Source organism: Heterodontus francisci, chromosome 7 (assembly GCF_036365525.1).
Source record: "Heterodontus francisci isolate sHetFra1 chromosome 7, sHetFra1.hap1, whole genome shotgun sequence".
NCBI lineage: Eukaryota > Metazoa > Chordata > Chondrichthyes > Heterodontiformes > Heterodontidae > Heterodontus > Heterodontus francisci.
In genome coordinates, this window is record NC_090377.1 from 73,413,940 (window position 1) to 73,420,782 (window position 6,843).

The 6,843-nt window shown below is 44.0% G+C and overlaps 1 long non-coding RNA gene across 1 annotated transcript in view; it reads left to right on the forward strand.

Moving 5' to 3' along the window:
• The first annotated feature begins 274 nt into the window (after positions 1-274).
• The window catches only part of LOC137372066 (uncharacterized), a 56,293-nt gene continuing 49,724 nt past the window's right edge, over positions 275-6,843 (forward strand). The window contains exon 1 of the long non-coding RNA XR_010975359.1: positions 275-310. This is a non-coding gene — a long non-coding RNA (uncharacterized lncRNA). The remainder of the gene's footprint in view (positions 311-6,843) is intronic.

Sequence of the window (6,843 nt, forward strand, 5' to 3'; positions counted from 1 at the left end):
CCTTCTGTTCATCTAAGCCATTCTGCTGTCACAATTTCTTACCAAACTTTTGCGTCATTGTTTAACATTGAAACTGCTTACGGTAATAATTTACAACTGAGATCGCTTATGGTTTTTTGATGTCTCTCCCAGTTTTGCTTTTTGTGTTCAAGGTAAGTAATATAACCTTTTACATAAAGCTTTTAGCTTTCTATATATTTTAAATACTTTTATGCTCATATTTTAATCAATTTTTAAACTTTTTTGTCTTTTCTAGGTCTCCAGCTCCTCCTTTGTTGGTTATCTGCCCGCCTGCGCCTGCACTCTTATGGTACTTCACTGTGTCTTGCTGCTTCCTATTTTCTGCCTGGACCTTCTTTGCAGTAAGGGCTGCTCCATGCCCTCAGGGAATCTTTCTTTATGCTTCACAACCTTTGGTCCAGACTTGCTGATCCAGCAAGATCTTCCCCCATCCCAGTCTCAGTTCTCCCATGACCCACCATCCTGTTGCTTCAAAGTGGCCCATTTACAGCTCTGCCATACTCTCACTCCATGCCCACACCGTTCTTTCACAATGGGACTGAAAATTGGTAAATCCCCTGGACCTGATGATTGACATTCCAGAGTGTTGAAAGAGATGACTGTAGAGCTAGTAGATGTGTTGATGGTCATCTTCCAAGATGCTGGAATGGTTCCTGAAGATTGGAAGATAGCAAATGTAACCCCACTATTTAAGAAAGGAGGGAGAGAGAACTACAGACCTGTTAGCCTGACATCGGTAGTTGGGAAAATGCTGGAATCTATTATAAAGGATGTTATAATGGAACATTTAGAAAATAATGATAGGATTGGACAGAGTCAACATTGGTTTTTGAAAGGAAAATCATGTTTGACAAACCTGTTGGAGTTTTTTTGAGAATGTAACGAGCAGAATAAATAAAGGGGAACCAGTGGATGTGGTATATTTGGATTTTCAGAAGACATTTGATAAGGTCCCAAACAGGAGGTTAGTAAGCAAAATTAGAAGACATGGGATTGAGAATTGGTTAACAGACAGAAAACAGAGAGTAGGAATAAATAGGTCATTCTCAGGTTGGCAGGCTGTGACTAGTGGGGGACCGCAAAGATCAGTGCTTGGGCCCCAGCTGTTCACAAACTATATCAATGATTTGGATGTGGGGACCAAATGTTTTATTTCCAAGTTTGATGATGACACAAAACTAGGTGGGAATGTGAGTTATGAGGAGAATGCAATGAGGCTTCAGGGGGATTTAGAAAGGCTAAGTGAGTGGGCAAGAACATGGCAGATGGAATATCATGTGGAAAAATGTGAAGTTATCCATTTTGGGAGGAAAAACAGAAATGCAGAGTATTTCTTAAATGGTGAGAGATTGGGAAGTGTTGATGTCCAAAGGCACCTGGGTGTCCTTGTTCAGAAGTCACTGAAAGCTAACATGCAGGTGCAGCAAGAAATTAGGAAGGCAAATGGTATATTTTTCTTTATTACAAGAGGATTTTGAGTACAGGAGTAAAGAAGTCAACATCCACTGGTTCCCCTTTATCTATTCGCTAGTTACATCCTCAAAAAAACTCCAAGAGGTTTGTCAAACATGATTTTCCTTTCATAAACCAATGTTGCTGCAGTTGTATAGAGCCTTGGTGAGACCGCACTGGAGTATTGTGTACAGTTTTGGTCTCCTTACCTAAAGAAGGATATACTTTCCATAGATGGAGTGCAGCATAGGTTCAACAGACTGATTCCTGGGATGGCAGGATTGTCCTATGACGAAAGATTAAATAAACAGGGCCTATATTCTCTGATGTTTAGAAGAATGAGAGATGATCTCATTGAAGCATTCAAAATTCTTACAGGCCATGACAGGGTAGATGCAGGAAGGATGTTTCCCCTGGCTGGGGGTTCTAGAACTGTGGGACACAGTCTCAGAATAAGAGGGAGGCCATTTTGGACGAAAGTGAAGAGGAATTTCTTCACGCAGAGGGTGATGAATCTTTGGAATTCTCTACCTCAGAGGGCAGTGGAGGCTCAATCATTCAGTATATTCAAGACAGAGATTGATAGATTTCTAGACATTAAGATATCAAGGGATATGGGGATAGTGCAGACAAATGATGTTGAGGTAGAAGATCAGCCAGGATCTAGTTGAATGGCAGAGCAGGCTCAAGGGGCCAAATGGCTTACTCCTGCTCCTATTTTCTGTGTTCCTATAGCCCACTCATTGCTGTGCTTCTAGCTCAACTCTGTCTGGCCTTTATCTCTTGCTCATGGCTAGTATTGATACAGCTCTAGTCTCCTGTTCCCGGCTCTGCATGCCCTGGTTGACCGAGCTATGGCTTCCTACTCCTGTCCTTTCTGCTTCTAGTCTGCCCTCCCCATTTTTCCTGTGTGTCACTGCCATGCTCTTGCCTCCCAATCCTGTCTCTGTCAATCTCTGGCCATTACATTTTATATTTTATACAGCTTCTTGCCCCTTACTACTGTGCTCACATTAAATTTTGTAAGTAGAAAAATAATTACTCCTGCTCTGTGTTAAATTTTAAGTTTACAAAGAGTTTTCTGCTGTGAGCTACTTTAATTTAAAAAAAATTCCAAAAATTGTCTCATTGACATCTCACTCTGCCTTGTTTCTTGCAATTAAAAAAAAAAATCACCAGGTTTCTGATGCTACTTGCATAAAAGCTTGGCCTCTCCTCATTCTGTTGGTTCTGTCATAAAAACAAATGGGCATAGAGACAAAATTGATAATACCAGTTAATGACAGAGAACCATCAAACAGGAGTAAGAGAGTGATAGAAACAGAGCAGCAGTGGGAATGCAACAGAGATAGAAAGACATCATGAGTAGATAATTATAAACTCCAAAAATGGTTGGATTTGAGTCAGATGGGAAGTGAAAATTTAAAACATTTCAAACCCAAGCCCAAGCTGCCTTAAACCCTCCTATTTCCTGTTTTGCAGTAGGTGGCCAACAAATCCACTCTGTAGAGGTGGGTCAATCATTAAAGCCACTTAATGAGGCAGCGTGCCTCCAAATTAATAAGGTTTCTATTTTTAACTTGCGTTGCCTGGCTTCCCTGGTCTCGGGAAATTCGGTAGGTAAAAGGAGGCTGGATCCGTTCAGTAAGCATTGCTTGTGAGCCTGGAGGAGAGTATTTCCTCTAGGAGGAACAAGTTAACCATGCAATCCCCCTACCTCCCATCTCCCTCTGACCATATCCCCCTGTTCCATCCCCCATCTGTAACCTCACCCTGCAGTCTTTCATCTTCCCTCACCATCAGCGCGATCACCATTTTCCCCTCCATTCGTGCTGTATCCAGCCCCCTTCCCCTTCCCCCACCTCCCCACCACTCAACCTACTTGCTCCTGCAGTCTTCCCCATCCAACAGGCACCAGCCTGTGAATCAGACTGGCCATCAAGCTGGCTTGCTGTAGCTGCATGTTAATTTTCTGTGTTCTATGTATAATAACACTGTTATGATCCTATCGTTTTTTTTCCTGGGAAGTATGTGGTGTGCCTTTAAGGCTGTAACAGGATCAGTACTGCTTTAAGGCAGCAAGCTCCGGAGACTGAGCCAAAGAATGCATTCTCATTGCCATAGGATACAGCCATTCAGGACCAAGGACATGAATTAGAATTAGAATATTACAGCGCAGTACAGGCCCTTCGGCCCTCGATGTTGCGCCGACCTGTGAAACCATCTGACCTACACTATTCCATTTTCATCCATATGTCTATCCAATGACCACTTAAATGCCCTTAAAGTTGGCGAGTCTACTACTGTTGCAGGCAGGGCGTTCCACGCCCCTACTACTCTCTTAGTAAAGAAACTACCTCTAACATCTGTCCTATATCTATCACCCCTCAACTTAAAGCTAAGTCCCCTCGTGTTTGCCATCACCATCCGAGGAAAAAGACTCTCACTATCCACCCTATCTAACCCTCTGATTATCTTATATGTCTCTATTAAGTCACCTCTCCTCCTCCTTCTCTCCAACGAAAACAACCTCAAGTCCCTCAGCCTTTCCTCGTAAGACCTTCCCTCCATACCAGGCAACATCCTAGTAAATCTCCTCTGCACCCTTTCCAAAGCTTCCACATCCTTCCTTTAATGCGGTGACCAGAACTGCACGCAATACTCCAGGTGCGGTCTCACCAGAGTTTTGTACAGCTGCAGCATGACCTCGTGGCTCCGAAACTCGATCCCGCTACTAATAAAAGCTAACACACCATATGCCTTCTTAACAGCCCTATTAACCTGGGTAGCAACCTTCAGGGATTTATGTACCTGGACACCAAGATCTCTCTGTTCATCTACACTACCAAGAATCTTCCCATTAGCCCAGTACTCTGCATTCCTGTTACTCCTTCCAAAGTGAATCACCTCACACTTTTCCGCATGAAACTCCATTTGCCATCTCTCAGCCCAGCTCTGCAGCCTATCTATGTCCCTCTGTACCCTACAACATCCTTCGGCACTATCCACAACTCCACCGACCTTAGTGTCATCCGCAAATTTACTAACCCACCCTTCTACACCCTCTTCCAGGTCATTTATAAAAATGACAGACAGCAGTGGCCCCAAAACAGATCCTTGCGGTACACCACTAGTAACTAAACTCCAGGATGAACATTTTCCATCATCACCACCCTCTGTCTTCTTTCAGCTAGCCAATTTCTGATCCAAAGCTCTAAATCACCTTCAACCCCATACTTCCGTATTTTCTGCAATAGCCTACCGTGGGGAACCTTATCAAACACCTTACTGAAATCCATATCCACCACATCCACTGCTTTACCCTCATCCACCTGTTTGGTCACCTTCTCGAAAAACTCAATAAGGTTTGTGAGGCACGACCTACCCTTCACAAAACCGTGCTGACTATCGCTAATGAACTTATTCTTTTCTAGATGATTATAAATCCTGTCTCTTATAACCTTTTCCAACATTTTACCCACAACCGAAGTAAGGCTCACAGGTCTATAATTACCAGGGCTGTCTCTACTCCCCTTCTTGAACAAGGGGACAACATTTGCTATCCTCCAGTCTTCCGGCACTATTCCTGTCGACAATGACGACATAAAGATCAAGGACAAAGGCTCTGCAATCTCCTCCCTAGCTTCCCAGAGAATCCTAGGATAAATCCCATCTGGCCCAGGGGACTTATCTATTTTCACACTTTCCAAAATTGCTAACACCTCTTCCTTGTGAACCTCAATCCCATCTAGCCTAGTAGCCTGAATCTCAGTATTCTCCTCGACAACATTTTCTTTCTCTACTGTAAATACTGACGAAAAATATTCATTTAACGCTTCCCCTATCTCCTCTGATTCCACACAAAACTTCCCACTACTATCCTTGATTGGCCCTAATCTAACTCTAGTCATTCTTTTATTCCTGATATACCTATAGAAAGCCTTAGGGTTTTCCCTGATCCTATCCGCCAATGACTTCTCGTGTCCTCTCCTTGTTCTTCTTAGCTCTCCCTTTAGATCCTTCCTGGCTAGCTTGTAACTCTCAAGCGCCCTAACTGAGCCTTCATGTCTCATCCTAACATAAGCCTTCTTCTTCCTCTTGACAAGCGCTTCAACTTCTTTAGTAAACCACGGCTCCCTCGCAACCTCCCAACTTCCTCCCTGCCTCACAGGTACATACTTATCAAGGACACGCAGTAGCTGCTCCTTGAATAAGCTCCACATTTCGATTGTGCCCATCCCCTGCAGTTTCCTTCCCCATCCTACGCATCCTAAATCTTGCCTAATCGCATCATAATTTCCTTTCCCCCAGCTATAATTCTTGCCCTGCGGTATATACCTGTCCCTGCCCATCGCTAAGGTAAACGTAACCGAATTGTGATCACTATCACCAAAGTGCTCACCTACATCTAAATCTAACACCTGGCCGGGTTCATTACCCAGTACCAAATCCAATGTGGCATCGCCCCTGGTTGGCCTGTCTACATACTGTGTCAGAAAACCCTCCTGCACACACGGGACAAAAACTGACCCATCTAAAGTACTCGAACTATAGTATTTCCAGTCAATATTTGGAAAGTTAAAGTCCCCCATAACAACTACCCTGTTACTCTCGCCCCTGTCGAGAATCATCTTCGCTATCCTTTCCTCTATATCTCTGGAACTATTCGGAGGTCTATAAAAGACTCCCAACAGGGTGGCCTCACCTCTCCTGTTTCTAACCTCGGCCCATACTACCTCAGTAGACGAGTCCTCAAATGTCCTTTCTGTCGCTGTAATACTCTCCTTGATTAACAATGCCACACCCCCCCCCCCTCTTTTACCATCTTCTCTGTTCTTACTGAAACATCTAAATCCCGGAACCTGCAACATCCATTCCTGCCCCTGCTCTACCCATGTCTCCGAAATGGCCACTACATCGAGATCCCAGGTACCAACCCATGCTGCAAGCTCACCCACCTTATTCGGGATGCTTCTGGCGTTGAAATAGACACACTTTAGACCAGGTTCTTGCTTGCCAGTGCCCTCTTGCGTCCTTGTAACCTTATCCCTGACCTCACTACTCTCAACATCCTGTACACTGGCACTACAATTTACGTTCCCATTCCCCTGCTGAATTAGTTTAAACCCCCCCGAAGAGCACTAGCAAATCTCTCCCCCAGGATATTGGTACCCCTCTGGTTCAGGTGAAGACCATCCTGTTTGTAGAGGTCCCACCTACCCCAATGAGATACATTGTTGCCGATTGACGTTTGAAACTAGCTGAAAAACTGGCCTTTGATACAGACAGACAGCTGGGCCAGCATATACTGAAGGAAATGAGAGCTGTCTCTCAGTTTATTTAAAACCTATTGATTATACTCTCAGAATT